The sequence below is a fragment of the Triticum urartu genome, chromosome 4, assembly GCF_003073215.2.
Source record: "Triticum urartu cultivar G1812 chromosome 4, Tu2.1, whole genome shotgun sequence".
NCBI lineage: Eukaryota > Viridiplantae > Streptophyta > Magnoliopsida > Poales > Poaceae > Triticum > Triticum urartu.
In genome coordinates, this window is record NC_053025.1 from 69,667,877 (window position 1) to 69,687,419 (window position 19,543).

The window sequence follows — 19,543 nt, forward strand, 5'->3', positions numbered from 1 at the left end:
CTCTATGTCAAATGGGGTGGGTAGGTCGCCGAACATGGCGGCGGCGGCATCCTCCTCGATGTAGTCCACAACCTCCAAGTAGAAGAGTCGCGGGCGGAAGTGCCCCGGAACGTAGGGCTCGTCACAGTTGTAGGACATCCCCTGACGACGGCGCTCGAGTTGCTCGGCCGAGGTGAACCGACGGAGCGGGCGCGCCGTGGCCGTGGCCTTGTGTGCTGGGGGAGCCTGGGCGGGACGCCCCGGTGCAGGGGGGGTGGGCCAAGGGGGCTGACGGGCGGCCGGGAACGGTGGCGCCTGCTGCATGGCCACGGTGCGGCGCTTTAAAGCTCAGACATAGTACATGGTGTTGGGGAACGTAGCATGCAATTTCAAAAAATTTCCTATGATCAGGCAAGATCTATCTAGGAGATGCATAGAAACGAGAGGGGAGAGTGTGTCCACATACCCTCATAGACCAAAAGCGCAAGCGTTAGGTTAACGCGGTTGATGTATTCGAACATCTTCATGATCCAACCGATCCAAGTACCGAACGTACGACACCTCCATTTTCAGCACACGTTCAACTCGATGACGTCCCTTGAACTCTTGATCCAGCAGAGGGTCGAGGGAGAGTTCCGTCAGCACGACGGCGTGGTGATAGTGATGTGTTGTGATCCACGCAGGGCTTCGCCTAAGCACTACGATGCTATGGCCGAAGGAGTAAACTGTGGGGGGGGGGCACCGCACACGGCTAAGAGAACTATTGGTGTGTCTTTGGGGTGCCCCCCGCCCCGTATATAAAGTAGGGGAGGAGGAGGTGCCCGACCCTAGGGGTGTTGCGCCATGGGGGGGGGAGTCCTGCTAGGACTCCACTCCTTGTAGGATTCGGACCCCCTTCCTTCCAACGGAGAGCTCCTCTTGTGGCCTTCCTCCCTCTCTCCACTATGGCCCATGAGGCCCATTAACTTTCCCGGGGGGTTCCGGTAACCTCCCAGTACTCCGAAAAATCCCCGAACCTCTTCGGAACCATTCCGGTGTCCGTATATAACCTTCCAATATATCAATCTTTACCTCTCAACCATTTCAAGACTCTTCATCATGTCCGTGATCTCATCCGGGACTCCGAACAAACTTCGGTCACCAAAACACATAACTCATAATACAAATCGTCATCGAACATTAAGCGTGTGGACCCTACGGGTTCGAGAACTATGTAGACATGACCGAGACACATCTCCGGTCAATAACCAATAGCGGAACTTGGATGCTCATATTGGTTCCTACATATTCTTCAAAAATCTTTATCGGTCAAACCACATATGAACATACGTCATTCCCTTTGTCATCGGTATGTTACTTGCCCGAGATTCGATCGTCGGTATCATCATACCTAGTTCAATCTTGTTACCGACAAGTCTCTTTACTCGTTCCATAATGCATCATCCTGCAACTAACTCATTAGTCACATTGCTTGCAAGGCTTATAGTGATGTGCATTACCGAGAGGGCCCAGAGATACCTCTCCGATGCACGGAGTGACAAATCCTAATTTTGATCTGTGCCAACCCAACAAACACCTTTGGAGACACCTGTATAGCATCTTTATAATCATCTAGTTATGTTGTGATGTTTGATAGCACACAAGGTGTTCCTCCGGTATTCGGGAGTTGCATAATCTCATAGTTAGAGGAATGTGTATAAGTCATGAAGAAAGCAATAGCAATAAAACTAAACGATCATTATGCTAAGCTAACGGATGGGTCTTGTCCATCACATCATTCTCTAATGATGTGATCCCATTTATCAAATGACAACACATGTCTATGGTCAGGAAACTTAACCATCTTTGATTAACGAGCTAGTCAAGTAGAGGCATACTAGGGACACTCTGTTTTGTCTATGTATTCACACATGTACTAAGTTTACGGTTAATACAATTCTAGCATGAATAATAAACATTTATCATGATATAAGTAAATATAAATAACAACTTTATTATTGCCTCCAGGGCATATTTCCTTAAGTCTCCCAATTGCACTAGAGTCAATAATCTAGATTACATAGTAATGATTCTAACACCCATGGAGTCTTGGTGTTGATCATGTTTTGCTCGTGAAAGAGGCTTAGTCAATGGGTCTGCAACATTCAGATCTGTATGTATTTTGCAAATCTCTATGTCTCCCTCCTTGACTTGATCACGGATGGAATTGAAGCGTCTCTTGATGTGTTTGGTTCTCTTGTGAAATCCGGATTCCTTCGCTAAGGCAATTGCTCCAGTATTGTCACAAAAGATTTTCATTGGACCCGATGCACTAGGTATGACACCTAGATCGGATATGAACTCCTTCATCTGCTGCTTCTAAAGCAGCTTTGTAATCCGCTTCACACGTAGATCCCACCACGACGCTCTGCTTGGAACTGCACCAACTTACAGCTCCACCATTCAATATAAATACGTATCCGATTTGCGACTTTGAGTCATCTGGATCAGTGCCAAAGCTTGCATCGACGTAACCATTTACGACAAGCTCTTTGTCACCTCCATAAATGAGAAACATATCCTTAGTCCTTTTCAGGTATTTCAGGATGTTCATGACCGTTGTCCAGTGATCCACTCTTGGATTACTTTGGTACCTCCCTACTAAACTTATAGCAAGGCACACACCAGGTCTGGCGCACAGCATTGCATACATGATAGAACCTATGGCTGAAGCATAGGGAATGACTTTCATTTTCTCTCTATCTTCTGCAGTGGTTGGACATTGAGTCTGACTCAACTTGACACCTTGTAACACAGGCAAGAACCCTTTCTTTGACTGATCCATTTTGAACTTCTTCAAAACTTTATCAAGGTATGTGCTTCGTGAAAGTCCAATTAAGCGTCTTGATCTATATCTATAGATCTTGATCCCAATATATAAGCAGCTTCACGAGGTCTTTCATTGAAAAATTCTTATTCAAGTATCCTTTTATGCTATCCAGATATTCTGTATTATTTCCAATAAACAATATGCCATCCACATATAATATTAGAAATGCTATAGAGCTCCCACTCACTTTATTGTAAATACAGGCTTCTCCAAAGGCCTGTATAAAACCATATGCTTTGATCACACTATCAAAGCGTATATTCCAACTCCCAGAAGCTCGCACCAGTCCATAAATGGATCGCTGGAGCTTGCACACTTTGTGAGCACCTTTAGGATCGACAAAACCTGCTGGTTGCATCATATACAACTCTTCTTTAAGATATCCATTAAGGAATGCAGTTTTGACATCCATTTGCCAAATTTCATAATCATAAAATGTGGCAATTGCTAACATGATTCGGACAGACTTAAGCATCGCTACGGGTGAGAAGGTCTCATCGTTTTCAACTCCTTAAACTTGTCGAAAACCTTTCGCAACAAGTCGAGCTTTATAGACAGTAACATTACCGTCAGCGCCAGTCTTCTTCTTGAAGATTAATTTATTCTCCATGGCTTGCCGATCATCGGGCAAGTCAACCAAAGTCCACACTTGTTCTCATACATGGATCCCATCTCATATTTCATGGCCTCAAGCCATTTTGCGGAATCTGGGCTCATCATCACTTCCTCATAGTTCGTAGGTTTGTCATGGTCTAGTAACATGACTTCCAGAACAGGATTACCGTACCACTCTGGTGCGTATTGTACTCGGGTTAACCTACGAGGTTCGGTAGTAACTTGATCTGAAGTTTCATGATCATTGTCATTAGCTTCCTCACTGATTGGTGTAGGAATCACTGGAACTGATTTCTGTGATGAACTACTTTCCAATTCGGGAGAAGGTACAATTACCTTAGCAAGTTCTACTTTCCTCCCACTCACTTCTTTCGAGAGAAACTCCTTCTCTAGAAAGGATCCATTCTTAGCAACGAATATCTTGCCTTCGGATCTGTGATAGAAGGTGTACCCAACAGTTTCCTTTGGGTATCCTTTGAAGACACATTTCTCCGATTTGGGTTCGAGCTTATCAGGTTGAAGCCTTTTCACATAAGCATCGTAGCCCCAAACTTTAAGAAATGATAGGTTAGGTTTATTGCCAAACCACAGTTCATATGGTGTCATCTCAATGGATTTAGATGGTGCCCTATTTAACGTGAATGCAGCTGTATCTAAAGCATAACCCCAAAATGATAGCGGCAAATCGGTAAGAGACATCATAGATCGCACGATATCTAATAAAGTACGGTTACGACGTTCGGACACACCATGACGCTATGGTGTTCCAGGTGGCGTGATTTGCAAAACTATTCCACATTGTTTCAAATGAAGACCAAACTCATAACTCAAATATTGTCCTCTATGATCAAATCGTAGAAACTTTATTTTCTTGTTACGATGATTTTCCACTTCACTCTGAAATTCTTTGAACTTTTCAAATGTTTCAGACTTATGTTTCATTAAGTAGATATACCCATATCTGCTCAAATCATTTGTGAAGGTCAGAAAATAATGATACCCGCCGTGAGCCTCAACACTCATCGGACCGCATACATCAGTATGCATTATTTCCAATAAGTCAGTGGCTCGCTCCATTGTTCCGGAGAACAGAGTCTTAGTCATCTTGCCCATGAGGCATGGTTCACAAGCATCAAGTGATTCCAAAAGTCCATCAACATGGAGTTTCTTCATGCGCTTTACACCAATATGACCTAAACGATAGTGCCACAAATAAGTTGTACTATCATTATTAACTTTGCATCTTTTGGCTTCAATATTATGAATATGTGTATCACTACAATCGAGATTCAACAAAAATAGACCACTCCTCAAGGGTGCATGACCATAAAATATATTACTCATATAAATAGAACAACCATTTTTCTCTGATTTAAATGAATAACCGTCTCACATCAAACAAGATCCAGATATAATGTTCATGCTCAATGCTGGCACCAAATAACAAGTATTCAGGTCTAAAACTAACCCCGACGGTAGATGTAGAGGTAGCGTGCTGACGGCGATCACATCGACTTTGGAACCATTTCCCACGCGCATCATCACCTCGTCCTTAGCCAATCTTGGTTTAATCCGTAGCCCTTGTTCCGAGTTGCAAATATGAGCAACAGAACCAATATCAAATACCCATGGGCTACTACGAGCATTAGTAAGGTACACATCAATAACATGTATATCAAATATACCTTTCACTTTGCCATCCTTCTTATCCACCAAATACTTGGGGCAGTTCCGCTTCTAGTGACCAGTCCCTTTGCAGTAGAAGCACTCAGTTCCAGGCTTGGGTCCTGTCGTGGAATTGTCACGGCAGATGTCCTTAGTGTCAGGACTTAGTCGTGAGGCCAACGCATCTATGTGGTAGCTTGATAGGGGTTGAGCGGAATCGAGAGACACAACACAAGACAGGGATTTAGACAGCTTCAGGCCTCGGGAAACATCATCCGGTAACAACCCTACATGCTGTTTGAGGCTAGGTCTCATTATCATCACGAGGGAGTCGCCGTAAACCGGCTCTCCTCTTTGTATCTAGCCCTAAGATTGTTTATCTTGCTTGTAGCTTGTCCCTCTTGGGGTGCCCTGCCCCTCCTTATATATCTTGAAGGGGCGGTTTACATGACTAGTCCTATTAGGATTAGGTTTAGTTTATTACAAGTGGAGTCCTAGTCTTGCTTCCTTTGTAAGGGAATATTCTTTGTGCTTTCCTCATAAACCGGCCCACCATTAAACGTGAACCGGCCTTCTGGGCCATGGGCCTTGTCATCCATCTGACCCGCCCGCCGGGTTACTAATGAACCGCCAAGACCGGACGGGTAGCCCGTGAATCGCCAAGCTCCGGGCGGGTTACCAGTGAGTCATCCAGTCCGGCTGGTTTATACTTCCGGCTGGTTTACGCCATGGGGTATATCCCCGACATTAGCCCCCAGTTTAATTTGGATTTATCCATGTTAAACTGATCTGCAACATAAAGTCAAGAGCAAATTTGATAGGTTATGCTCCGGGTTAAGAATTTTTGTAAACCGGTACCTGATCATCCTTAAGTCCTTGTTATTTCCTCCTTCTGGGAAATCCGGGTCAACAGACCAGCTTCATAATCAATTTTGCCGGCATTGGTTTGTCACCGAGAAATATTGTGAAAAATAACTCTTTTGACTCAGCTCCCAAAGCGCCGGTTTAAAAAATATGGGTCTTGAAATACTTATCTGATATTCAGCCGGTTTGAAGATGTAAAACTTGCCGATTTAACATTACCAAAATGGACGGGTTATAAAAACTGATGATCCCGGATTATGACCGTTGATAGACGCCGGGTTATGATTGCTGTAGCCCCCAAATCTTGAGCAGAACAAAGTGATGGCTTAAGACTTGCTTCAATATAAATGTTACCAATTTTGAAGAAATCCATGTTGTTCATCCCAGTCACTAGTCAGAATTGAGTATTCCACATATGTAGCCCCGAAGTGCCGGGTTGTCATGCTTGCAGCAACCTGGGACTTGTAATTGCTTGATGCTCATAAAAACTTCAATCAGTGTAGCCCCCAAGGGTCGGGTCATTATGCCATAATGAGCAGGGACTTTGTAAATATAATCTTGTAAACTTTGAATAGCAATGTGTAGCCCCCAAGGGTCGGCTTAGTAAGATAATACTGAACCGGACTTGATATATACTTCAATGAAAATAACATATTATAATGTAGCTTCCATCGCAGGGCTTGAACCCACGTCCACAAGGTTAAGAGCTTTTTGCTTTACCAACTGAGCAATGGATCCCTCAATATTATGGACGAAAACTTGTGTACCTTGAATTGTTGACAGGAGCAATTGGTAGCCCCCAAGGGCCGGCTCATTATAATATGATGAGTCGGGTCTTCAATAAGACTAGTAAAAAAATGACTTTGCATTAGCCCCCAAGTGTCATGGTGCATGCTTGCAGCGCCATGAGACTTGTGTATTTTATGTAATTTCAACTGAAATAATGTAGCCCCCAAGTGCCGGGTCGTAAGCCTGCAGCAACTCGGGACTATTCCTTCAATTGTAGAATAAATCATATCTATTGATAATATGATAGCCATTGTGCTAAAGCGACTTTGAAAACCTTAATCATAATACTGGTTATTGATAACCATAATAAAAATCCAGCCATGTTGGCTATTTGAATAATATACCCAATGATTTATAAGCACATAATTCCAATGGTGCAATCCAAATATATACTGGCGACTTATAGTCCAAAGCCAGGCCGGTTTAACAAACCTGTTTCTGCATACAACAAGTGTAAAGTGTCCTGGCGGTTTACCGCCGGACGGGTCATAATGCCCAACATATAACCCGGGTTTATAACCAAGGCTGCACTTAAGAATAATCAAATATGAAATAGATCATACCTGTGGCATTGAATCACATTGTTGGTTTTACCAACTTTTTGTAGTAAGGGTGACAATCCCAATCTTGAGTACTGATAACTCCTTCCATATTGTGCCGGTTTATGATAAAACCGTGCCGGGTTGTGAAATACACCGGATTAACCATATATAATACTGGCGACTTGTAGTCAAACCAGACCGGGCTGATAGTCTCCGGATTATAACTTGATCGTGTACTGACAACTTGTAGTTTGAAAGCCGAGCCGGGTTGATAAACATCGGTTTACTCCATAATAGGATGGTAACAGAAAAACAAACCGGGCAGATAGTCTCCGGATTAAGATTTGACCGTGTCCCGTCCATTTGTAATTGACAGTCGAACCGGTTTAAGAAATGTCAGTTTAAAAACGCAACAAAAAGAAAGAAATATCTATCAAAGAAAATTGTGAAGCAAAGGCAATGATAAAACTGTTTGCCAAAAAGAAGCTTATTTGAGCTGATCAAATGGCGTTACCATGGTCAGACACGACCAAGCTCCCGATAGGTGTAGCTATGGTTCAAGTCAGCCAGGTCCCCAAATGAAACCGTGGCATTTATGCTGATCAAGTGGCATGGCGATGGTTCGGGTTCGACCAAGCCCCCAAGTGATTCTGTGGCCTTAGGCCGATCAAGAGGCATGGCTGGTTCAGACGTGACCAAGTCCCCAAGTGATATGGTGGCTCTCGCTGATCAAGAGGCGTGGCAATGGTTCGGGTTAGACCAATCCCCCAAGTGATTTTGTGGCCTTAGGCCGATCAAGAGGCATGACTGGTTCAGACGTGACCAAGTCCCCAAGTGATCTGGTGGCTCTCGCCGATCAAGAGGCGTGGCAATGGTTCGGGTTCGACCAATCCCCCAAGTGATTTGGTGGCCTTAGGCCGATCAAGAGGCATGACTGGTTCAGACTTGACCATGTCCCCAAGTGATCTGGTGGCTTTCGCCTATCAAAAGGTATTGCATTGGTTCGGACACGACCAAGCCCCCAAGTGATGTTTATAAAATTTTCAAGGGGTAAACCGGAGGCCGCTTTAAGACAGAACAGCTCCTTGTAACCACACATGATGTAAAAGAACAGAGACCCCGCTTTATGAAGCAGAAGCCCCCATGTGATCAATAATATGTCAGGCCAGTAAGGCGGGATATCCATGTTTGAACCGCGCATCGTGGCAGCAGGTCCTCTTCGGCAATTTTTAACTTTTTGCAAGAGATAAATTCTTCTTTGAACCGGGATCTTGAACCGGATATGGAGACCTTCAAAGCTTTGTGGGGGACATCTTTCCCTTGAACCGGATTTTAAACCAGAATCTTCATTTTTAGCCGGAAATTTTCTGACGGCCTTTAAACTCGAACTTGCGAGAAGTTAATTCCTTTTTGGACCAGAAATTCTTAAACCGGATTTGAGAGCTTCAGAGCTTTATTGGAGAACAAATTTCCCTTGTACCGGATTGTAAACCGGAATCCTTTTCTGATGACCCGAAACTTCTTCATTGAGCCGGGATTTTGTAACTGTCATATACTTTCTAATCTGGAAACCTTCTGACAGCACGATGTGAATCCGGGACCGGGTTATCTCTCCCTCCAACGTATTGGGGTTCTTGACTTCACTGAAAACTGGCAACGTTTGCTAAGTCATATCATTGTAGCCCCCAAGTCTCAAGGTGACTCGAGGAGTTAGCTTGAGATTCTCCATATTTGATCGTGATATAAACCGGCATAACTTGTATATCATTGGCGTTGATAGCACGATGTGAATCCATAGAAGGTTGAGGTGACTGCGGCGGGTTGTAAATGATCCCATATGAGCCGTGTCAGCAACTCGGCCAATGGTTCCTTCCAACTGGCGACTTGAAGTTAACCAAACTGTAGTGGCGGTGACTTGTGCGCCCACCCGTTGAACCATCCAGTGCAGACGGCGGCTGATAATATATGATAATTTACCTCCAATTTGTTGGAAAGAAACCGGGCTTCCCAAGTAGTGACTTGCTCATAGTCAATAAATAGTTCATCCAGACAAGTGCGGCCCGGTATGTTGATGTAGACCAGGCCGCGGGGGCGGACGACAAAGACGACCGCAGCATCACAGGCGGCACAGACAGATGAGTCGACCGCAGCGTTGTAAGCCGGTGCAGACGAGGAGAGTCGGCACTGGTGTTCTAAACCGGTGCGGACGCATGAACCGACCGCGGGCATTGTAAACCGGCGCGGACGGAGAGTTGGCCGCGGGCATTTGTAAACCGGCGCGAACGGAGAGTTGGCCGCGGGCATTGTAAACCGGCGTGATTGATCGTCGGTGTAGATAGACGCCAGCAATGTGCTCTCCGTATCTGTGGCACGGTAGCCACTCTTATAATGAGTAATTTTCCTGCATATCAAAATATACGGTCCAAAGTAATTGTTCCCTTGATAAAAACAATATATACCAAGAAACTAAATTTAGATAGATATCACCTGATTTATCCGGAGGTCGGAAGATCCAGATGTAATATCTGTCAATAAGCTAAAAGTAGTGCCGGGGTACTGATCCACGGGCACCTATGGGACCGGCGGACCGGGTCCCTTTCGGTTCGGCGGGGGCGGAGGTCGTGCAAAGAGCAAATCGAGGCGAGGCACGCGAGCGATTTACCCAGGTTCGGGCCGCACGGATGCGTAAAACCCTACTTCTGCTTTGTGGTTTTGTATTGATTTTTAGCTCGGGAGCGCGGAGTGCTACAGTACACACCAACAGCTAGCAAGACCGAGCGTGAGTGTTCTCGAACTGGCTAACCCCCCTCTACGTTGCACACGGGCCTCCTTTTATATGCTCAAGGGGCTACCGACAGGTGGCAACGGGGGTAAAGGGCAAAAATGGAAAGGTGCTGCGGTAGGCACAGCTACCTGCTACAGTGTATCATACCTAACCCTGACGGCAGGGGACAAGGGTCTTAAATGCCCGTCTGTGTCGCCTAAACAGTGCGAAAAGGGACCGCCAGGGACGCCACCGTTCGCCACGATGGCGATCTTGTCAGCGCCGCTTGCCACCGCACGCCCCTGGCTGCGCAGCCTTCCGCCACGTACGCCTGGAAGGGCCCCAGGGCGACACGTTGGTGGATGTGCTGGAGCGCGGGCTCGGAGAGGTGGCTTGCCGCGGCAAGCGCCTTGCCGCGGTTGTTGTCTTGTCGCGTCCGGGAGCTTGTCGCTCACCGGGTCTTGCCGGAACGCGTGGTGCGCCGCGGCAAGTTCCTTGAAATGCCTTGAGTGGCCTTCCCGGCAAGCTCCTCTTGCCGGGGTCTTGGGATGCTTTTGTTAGCCTTCCCGGCAAGCTCCTCTTGCCGGGGTCTTGTCTTCTTGACTTGGACACTTTGTTCTTGAATGGCTCCAAAGGAACCACGGAGGATCTTGGCGGTCACCCGGCAAGCCTTGCCGCGGGATGCTGCGACTGCCCGTGCACAAGTTCGGGATACTAGGGTACCCCTACTCTAGTACACCGACAGGAGCCCCCGGGCCTGGGCCATACACGGTGCCGAGTGCTGTTGGGCCAGGCCCAAAACAGGGAACGGGCACGCGCGGCCTAGGTTACGCCGTATCTCACTCCGTATCCACCGCGCCCTCCCCGAACGGCACGCGTTGAATGCGGCGTCGTGGGAGAGGCCGTGGGGGTTTCTTTATTCGGAAATGCGGAACGTCCGCCCCCTCCCCCTTTATAAGCAGGGGAAACAGGGGCAGTTGGCCCACTCGCCCATTGCCATTCCCAATCTCAGAAATCTCCGCCGCTCCCTTGCCTCCCCAAAGCTGAGAGAGAGAGAGCAGCGCTCCGCTCCCCATCGCCACTAGCACCACCAACGCCGTCGACCTCCTCCACTACTTCCGCCATGGCTCCAAAAGCCGACAAGGGGAAGACCGTGAAGACGACCGAGGCGCAGCGGCTCGCGGCGCTGCGGAAGGAGCGGTCCGTTTCCCCCCCCCCCCAAGCTCGGCGCGAAGGAGCTGAGGGAGAACTACTATCTGTTCTGGTCGGCGGAGACGCGCGCGCATCCGCGCACAAAGGTTCTCCCTGCCGCCGCTTGGAAGAAGGCTCCGAATGGGTACCCCTTCTTCGCATTGTTCTTCTACTGCGGGCTCTGCCCGCCTTTCTCTGATTTCTTCTGTGACATCATGAACACCTATGGATTCCATCTCCTTGACTTCACCCCCAACGCCGTCTTGACAATGGCAGTTTTCGCACATCTCTGCGAAAACTTTGTCGGCGTCCTTCCCAACGTAGCCCTCTTCCGCCACTTCTTCATACCCCGAGTGGAGAGAGGAGAGCCTCTATCCGGCGGGATTGCCTGGATCTCAAGGCTCGGCAAGAAAGAGACCTATCTGGAGGGAGAATTCCGCGGAAAGTGGGAGGAGTGGAGAGCTGATTGGTGCTGGATTGACGAGGAGAGCCCGCAGCCATTTACCATCCGACGCCGAACCCCAGTAGCACGCGGCAGCGATTGGAGTGACATGGCCCCGGAGGACGCCAGGCTGAAGATTGCCGTCACCAGGATCCTGCGCCTGAGGCTTGCCGGGCTTACTGTTGGCGCTGTTGGCACAGACTTCCTTCGCCGCCGCATCGCCCCCCTGCAGGAACGGGGGAGGCCCACTTGGGAGTTCAAGAACGCGGCAGACATCATGAGGCTGCGGCCAGGCCTCAATTACAACTTCACAGTCCTGGAGCTCAACGCGATGCTGCAGGAGCTATTCAAATATGACCCCCAGCATCCCGAGGTGTTCAGGTTGTCGGGGGGCGTCGTGCCTTTGTGCAACAATTCCGCGCTCGACCGCATCCGTGCAATGATGCCAGAGTGCGACTCGCACGGGATTGTGCCAACTTGGCAGGAGCCTGCCGACGAGGTCGTGCAGCAATTCTTCGACGACTTGGTGGAAGTGCCAGTCCGCCCCGACGAGAAGGACGGCCTCACTCGCGACACCACGGATGCGGAGTTGGCGCTCATCGCCACTAGGATGGAGGAGGCAGCGGCAGCCGCAGCCGCGGGCGAATTTGGGTTCACTCTGGAGGAGGCTGACGCAGCGGAAGCGGCGAGCCGTGCCGAGCGAGGGGAGGCCGCCGGCAAGAAGGAGCTTGCCGGGCGTGACGCCGAGCCGAGCGAGCCCGCCAAGGACACCAGCGGCTCGTTGGAAATCAACTCCTCTTCCACCTCGTCTTCAGACAGCCCACCAGAATCAGAGCCTCCATCCCCACCGAGAAGGCGTCTCCGCAAGGCCGGTGACGTGACGGAGCGGCAAGCGGGTCAACAGTCGCCGCGCCGCGCGACACGCTCCACCGCGGCAAACACCGTTGCCGCTGGAGCGCCTCATGCTGCGACGGCAACTGGAGCGGAGTCTAGCCGGACCACCGCTTCAGTCCCTACCGCTACTCACGCCGCGCCGACAGCCAGAGCGGGGTCGTCTCAGACCGCCGCCACTGCTCCCGCCAAGCGGCCAAGGGAAGCTTCTCCTCCGCCTCCTCGCGCCGGGCTTCGACTTCTCCGCGTTAAGCTCCGACGAGGAAGAAGAAGAAGAGTAAGCTTCTCTTGTTGTACTTGCATTTCTTCAATTCTTGTTGTTGGTCTTGTTTCTCACTTGCTTTTCCCTGAATCTGTTCCTCTTTAGGACTCTAGCCCAGAGAGCGGCAAAGAGAGCTAAGGCCCCGGTGATCATCATCGAGGACGAGCCCACTGCGACAACAGGTGGCGCGCCCGAGACAACCTTGCCGGAGCCGGCGACTTTCCTCCATGGCAGCCCCCAGCGTAAGTGTGTGAATTATTTTCTGCGACGAGGCGCGTATGGGTACTTGTCTTTGCTGATATCTGCTTGTTGACTTGTGTAGGAGCCGAGCAGCCCCACCAGGAGCCAAGGGAGAATCCCTCGACAAGGGAGAATTCTCCGGCAAGGGAAGGCTTCCCGGTGAGGGAGAAGTCTCCGGCAAGGGAGGGTTCTCTAGCGAGGGACAGCGGCAGCGGCCCCCCGACGACGGAGACCACGACCGCAGAGCCTGGTGCAGGTACTCCCCTTGCTTCAAAACTTCTCTTGGATCCTTCTTTTCTTGATCTTTATGGGTTTCTGCTGGATTCTGTTTGACTCTTCTCCCTTTTTCCGGCCGTCAGATCCATCCGCTGCGGAGCAGATGGAGATAGAGGTCGCCGCCGACGAAGCAGCCGGTGTTGGAGACGCCATCGGTGCAGAGGCCGCCAAGGCTGACGCCGCAGCAACTGGCGAGGAATCTGGCGATCGTACTGACGGCCCAGAGGCCGCAGGAGCGCCAGGCGCTACGCTGACCGCCGACCCATCCGCCGAAGCGGCAGCGCCAAGTTCCAAGGAGCCCCAGCCGGGCGTTTACTTGAAGGCCGGCGACGACGTCTTCATCAATCTTCCCTGGGAATCAAGCTCCAGAGCGCCGGTCAAGGGGGAGGTCTTCGACGGAGAAGTGCTCGTCTCCGCGGGGCTGAAGCTGGTCGACGCGCCAAGCAGCAGCAACGAGCCCGAAGAAGAGCGGCTGCTGCGCAGGTTGATGTCGCTCTACCGCGCGTGACAAGCCAAGCTGGAGTCCCGCGAGGCGCTTGTCGCGAAGGCGGGAGCAGATATTGAAAGGCGCGCGGAAGAGCTCGGGGGTTTCCACCGGGAAGCCCTCCGATCCCTGGCGGAGGAGCGGGAGCAGCTCGCTGAAGCGCGGAAGGCCTTTCTCCTCGAGAAGGCTGAAGCCGAAGAGCGCCAGCGACTTGCCACTGTGAAGCTAGCCGCGGAAGAGGGCGAGCTGGCGCAGCGGAAGGTCAATCTTGACGCCCACGAGGAGGAGCTTGCCTCGCGCGAGGAGAAGCTTGGCGGAGCCCTCAAGCAAGCGGAGGACGCTGCCGCCGCCGCCGAGGCCGCCAAGGAGGAGTTGAAGACGAAGGTGGCGCGGCTGGAGGCCGATCTCTCCGAGAAGGGCAAGGAGCTCAGCGCCGCCAAGGTCTCCAACATGGATCTTGAGTTGAAGCTAACCACTTTGACCAAGACTCTGGACAGCACCAAGAAGCGGGAGGCGGCCTTGAAGGAGGAAATCAAGGCCGACAAGGCGCTGCTGGAAAGCGCTGCCACCGCCTAGAACACCTTCAGGGAGACTGTGACGCACTGGACGGAGAGTCTGGTGAACGCCGCCACAGATATCGACAAGGAGCTGGCGCAGCTGGGGATGGAAGATCTTGGGTATCCCTCCGACGACAACCTCCAGCCCAGCGCCAAGCTCGTCCTATTCTTCAAGGGCGTGGCGACGGCCCTTCAGCGACTCCGAGAGAGGATCCCCAAGCAACTAGCTGACGAGTCACGCGAGATCTGCGCAGGAGCCCTCGAGAAAGTGTTGATGAAGGTGGCCTTCCGCAATCCGGGCCTCCGCCTCACCAACATCCTCAGGTCCTTGCCGCCAGAAGCTGATCTGGAGGAGCTCAAGGCCCTTATCGCACCCATTGTGGACAAGGTGAGCGGGATCAAGCGGGTCGAAGGCGACCGCGTAGATTAGGCCGCCCATTTCTTCTTTTCTTGTCGCTGCCCATCATGTCATGAAAACAATCTGTTAGAGCTGCGACAAGCTATCTTTGTACTGTAACTTGATTCTGGGCAATGATTGCAACGTTACTCCCTTTACTTGATTCTTCCCTTTGTATGTTTTTGCCCTACGCTTTTAGGGAACTTGCCGGTGCAGGCACCTGAGCCGCGAGCGCTGAGTGCGGAATGTCAGCAGCCTGCTGGCGGTGCCGCTACCGGCAAGAAACCTTGTCGCAACTGGTTGCAGCTCACTTAAGTTGCTGAGCGAACTCGAAACAAAGTAAGGGCGCTAGCGGCTCACTTAAGTTGCTGAGCGGACTCGAAGCAAAGTAAGGGCGCTAGCAGCTCACTTAAGTTGTTGAGCGGACTCGAAACAAAGTAAAGGCGCAACTAGCTACGAGTTGGTTCCTCCGTGCACAGGTTTCCCATACAAAGTGTGGTCGTTCAAGGGAGATAACTTAAAATTTAAAAAATTTGATTGCTCAAACTTTGGCAACTTAGCTTTTCTGTTGTTTGCTTCCCGGCAAGGCGAAACTTTCTTGGACGACGCCTGGCCCATACCATCCATCGTCTTCTCCTTTCCCCCCCGGCAAACTTGTGGGCGAGGGGAACCTTGCTTTCAAAAGGAAGAAGAGACAATACAGATATGGAGCTTTACGGCTCGTTATTGCTTACCGTGGAGTAGGTGCTGCACAAAGTGTCAGATCATATATGCCAGAAAATAGAAAGCATAAAATTGACAAAATGTGCGGAGCACATGAGCTTTACTTATGCACGGGATCTGTGCCCGGCTTTGTACAAAGGATTACATGCAACAGCGGCAAGACTTGTACAAAAGGTGGTTGCCAGAACAGGTTCCGACAACCGCGCCTTATGGGTAAAACTTACGAAGATGCTCGATGTTCCAGGAGTTGCTCACCGGAATGCCATCTTCGGTCTCAAGGCGGACAGCGCCAGGCCTAGTGACTCGTTTCACCCGGTAAGGGCCTTCCCACTTCGGCGTCAACTTGTTGGAATTCTTGGCGGACTGAACGCGCCGAAGAACAAGGTCGCCTTCCTCGAGACTTCTGGCGTTAACTTTGCGGCTATGGTAGCGGCGCAAAGCTTGCTGGTAGCGAGCAGCTCGCACAGCAGCCTGAAGACGGTCTTCCTCAAGGAGCAGCGCGTCATCTTGTCGCAGCCGCTCTTGCTCGCGCTCATCATCAGCGAGCACTCGAGGTGACCCGTATACGAGTTCCGTGGGGATAACTGCCTCTGCTCCATAGACTAGAGCAAAAGGTGTCTGTCCAGTGGCTCGATTTGGCATCGTCCTGATCGACCAAAGAACCACCGGCAGCTCCTCGATCCAGTTTCTTCCGCACTTGTGCAGCCTGTCGAAAGTTCTGGTCTTGAGCCCGCACATCACTTCAGCATTTGCCCTCTCCGCTTGACCGTTGCTTCTCGGGTGAGCAACAGAAGCGAAGCAGACCTTGGCGCCAAGATCTTGGACGTACTGCATGAAGGTGCGGCTCGTGAATTGTGTACCGTTGTCGGTGATTATCCTGTTAGGGATCCCGAAGTGGCAAACAATCGACCTGAAGAACTTGACTGCTGACTGTGCTGTCACCTTCCTCACTGGTTCCACTTCCGGCCACTTTGTGAACTTGTCGATTGCAACGTACAAGTACTCAAAGCCCCCGACAGCTCGGGGAAAGGGGCCGAGGATGTCGAGCCCCCAGACCGAAAATGGCCAGGATAAAGGGATCGTCTGGAGAGCTTGAGCTGGTTGGTGTATCTGCTTGGAATGAAACTGACACGCTTCACACTTGGTTACTTGTGCAGTTGCATCCTGGAGGGCTGTTGGCCAGAAGAAACCTTGCCGGAAAGCTTTACCGACAAGTGCTCTTGCGCCAATGTGGTGACCACATATGCCTCCATGTATTTCTGCCAACAGCTTTTGTCCATCTTCCCGGGGAATACACTTCAATTTCACACCGTTGAGTCTTCTTCTGTACAGTGTCTTGTCGACAAACTGGTACATACTTGACTGCCGGGCTACTCTCTCCGCTTCTTCTTGCTCTTCGGGAAGTTCTCCTGTCTGAAGGAAATGGACAATCTGCTGTGCCCATGCTGGAGCTTGTGGCTCGACAACAAGGACTAAAGGCAAATCTGCTGCTGCGGGAACATCCGCTTCCACGGCAAGAACCTGCGGCTCTGCCGGAGCTTGACGTTCCCCGACAAGCTTGCCGGAGCAAAACTTGTCGGGAGCTTCTGCTTCAACGGAACAAACCCTAGGGCTTGCCGGAGCATCTTGCTCCTCAACGCTCTTGGTGTTGATCTTGGAGACTGCTGCGGGAATATCCGCTTCTACGGCAAGAACCTGCGGCTCTGCCGGAGCGTGACGTTCCCCGGCAAGCTTGCCGGAGCAAAACTTGTCGGGAGCTCCTGCTTCAACGGAACAAACCCTAGGGTCTGCCGGAGCGGACTGCTCCTCAACACTCTTGGCGTTGATCTTGGGGACCTTCTTGGCGGCGGCTTCGGGAAGCTCTGCCGGCAAATAGTCACCAGAAACCAACTTCCTCTTCTTGCTCTGTCCAGTTGATGGCGTTACGGACGGCTGAGTCAGCTTGAGCACAAAGATCCCTGGTTCCACAGGTAACTTAAGTACGGCACACTTTGACAGGCCATCTGCAATGGCGTTCTGAGCTCTTGGAACATGCTCCATTTGTAGGCCGTCAAAGTGTTCTTCTAGCTTTCTCACTTCGTCGACGTAAGCTTCCATCAACGGACTCTGATAACTCTTGTTTACTTGGCGGACGACAAGCTGTGAGTCACCCCTGACAATGAGCTTCTTGATCCCAAGGTCTGCCGCGATCCGGAGACCGGCAAGCAAGCCCTCATATTCTGCAGTATTGTTCATTGCTTGCTCCTTGGGGAAGTGCATCAGGACTACGTACTTGAGGTGCTCACCGGTGGGTGCGACAAGCAGCACGCCAGCGCCGGTGCCTTGCAGCGAAAAGGCACCATCAAAGTACATCAGCCACTCTTTGCTTGCTTCCTTGTCGGGGATGCTCGTTTCTGGAATTTCTTCATCTGCTGTTGGCGTCCATTCTGCTATGAATTCTGCCAATGCTCTGCTCTGGATAGTTGAAGTGCTTTCAAACTTGAGGCCAAAGCTTGACAGTTCCAGTGCCCACTCAACAATCCTGCCTGTTGCTTCTGGATTCTGCAGTATCCTCTTCAGCGAAAAGCGAGTGACAACTGTGATCTCATGTGCTTGGAAGTAATGGCGCTTCTTTCTCGAGGCCATGAGAAGGCCGAAAAGCAATTTCTGCACACCAGAGTACCTTGACCTAGCCGCCTGCAAAAGGGAACTGACAAAGTAAACTGGGCGCTGCACCATCTTCTTGTGTATCTCGTCGTGTATCTGCGCAGATCCATCTTTGTCGGGACCAGAGCTTGTCGGGGAAGCTCCCTGCTTGTCGCTGGATGCGCTTGCCGCGGTTGCTGGCTCATCATCTGCCTCCCTCTCTGCTACTAACGCAGCACTAACCACTTGATTGGTTGCCGCTATGTACAGCAGCAACTTCTCTTGTGGCTTAGGTGCAACAAGTATTGGAGGGGAGGACAGGTATCTCTTCAGGTCTTGCAGCGCAGCCTCCGCTTCCGGAGTCCATTTCATTGGACCTGCCTTTTTCAATAATTTGAAAAACGGTAGGGCGCGCTTAGCAGACCGAGAGATAAACCTGCTGAGAGCAGCCACGCAACCGGCAAGTCTCTGTACATCCTTGACGCGCTTTGGTGCTTCAATCTGCTCAATGGCCTTGATCTTGTCAGGATTGGCTTCAATTCCTCGCTGAGACACAAAGAACCCGAGAAGCTTGCCGGAGGGAACTCCAAACACACACTTCTCTTGGTTAAGCTTGAGGTTGATCTTGCGCAGATTTGCAAAGGTCTCGTCTAGATCTTGAATCAAGGTTGCTCTGTCTTTTCTCTTGACCACTATATCATCCATGTAGGCTTCCACATTTCTGTGTATTTGTGGCTCAAGAGCAACATGGACTACTCTTGCAAATGTCGAACCAGCATTTTTTAATCCAAAAGGCATCCGTACGAAGCAGTACGTGCCACATGGAGTAATAAATGCGGTCTTCTCCTCATCCTCTTCTGCCATGAAGATCTGATGGTATCCTGAGTATGCGTCAAGAAATGAAAGCAAATCACATCCGGCCATGGAGTCAACAATCTGGTCAATGCGCGGCAAAGGAAATGGGTCTCTGGGACAAGCTTTGTTAACATCAGTAAAATCGATACAAAGTCTCCATTTCCCATTTGCCTTGCGCACGACTACAGGATTGGCCAACCACGTGGGATGGAGCACTCCTCTGACAAGGCCTGCTGCTTCCAGCTTCTTGATCTCTTCTGTGATGAACTCTTGGCGCTCCACCGCCTGCTTCCTGACTTTCTACTTGACGGGCCGCGCATGGGGACAAATGGCAAGGTGGTGCTCAATCACTTTCCTGGGAACACCGGGGATGTCAGACGGTTGCCATGCAAACACGTCGACATTCGCCCGCAGGAAAGCAACGAGCGCGCTTTCCTATTTAGGGTCGAGCGTGGCACTGATGGTGAAGGTACCACCAGTGCCGTCCTCCTTGGCGGACACCTTCTTCGTCTG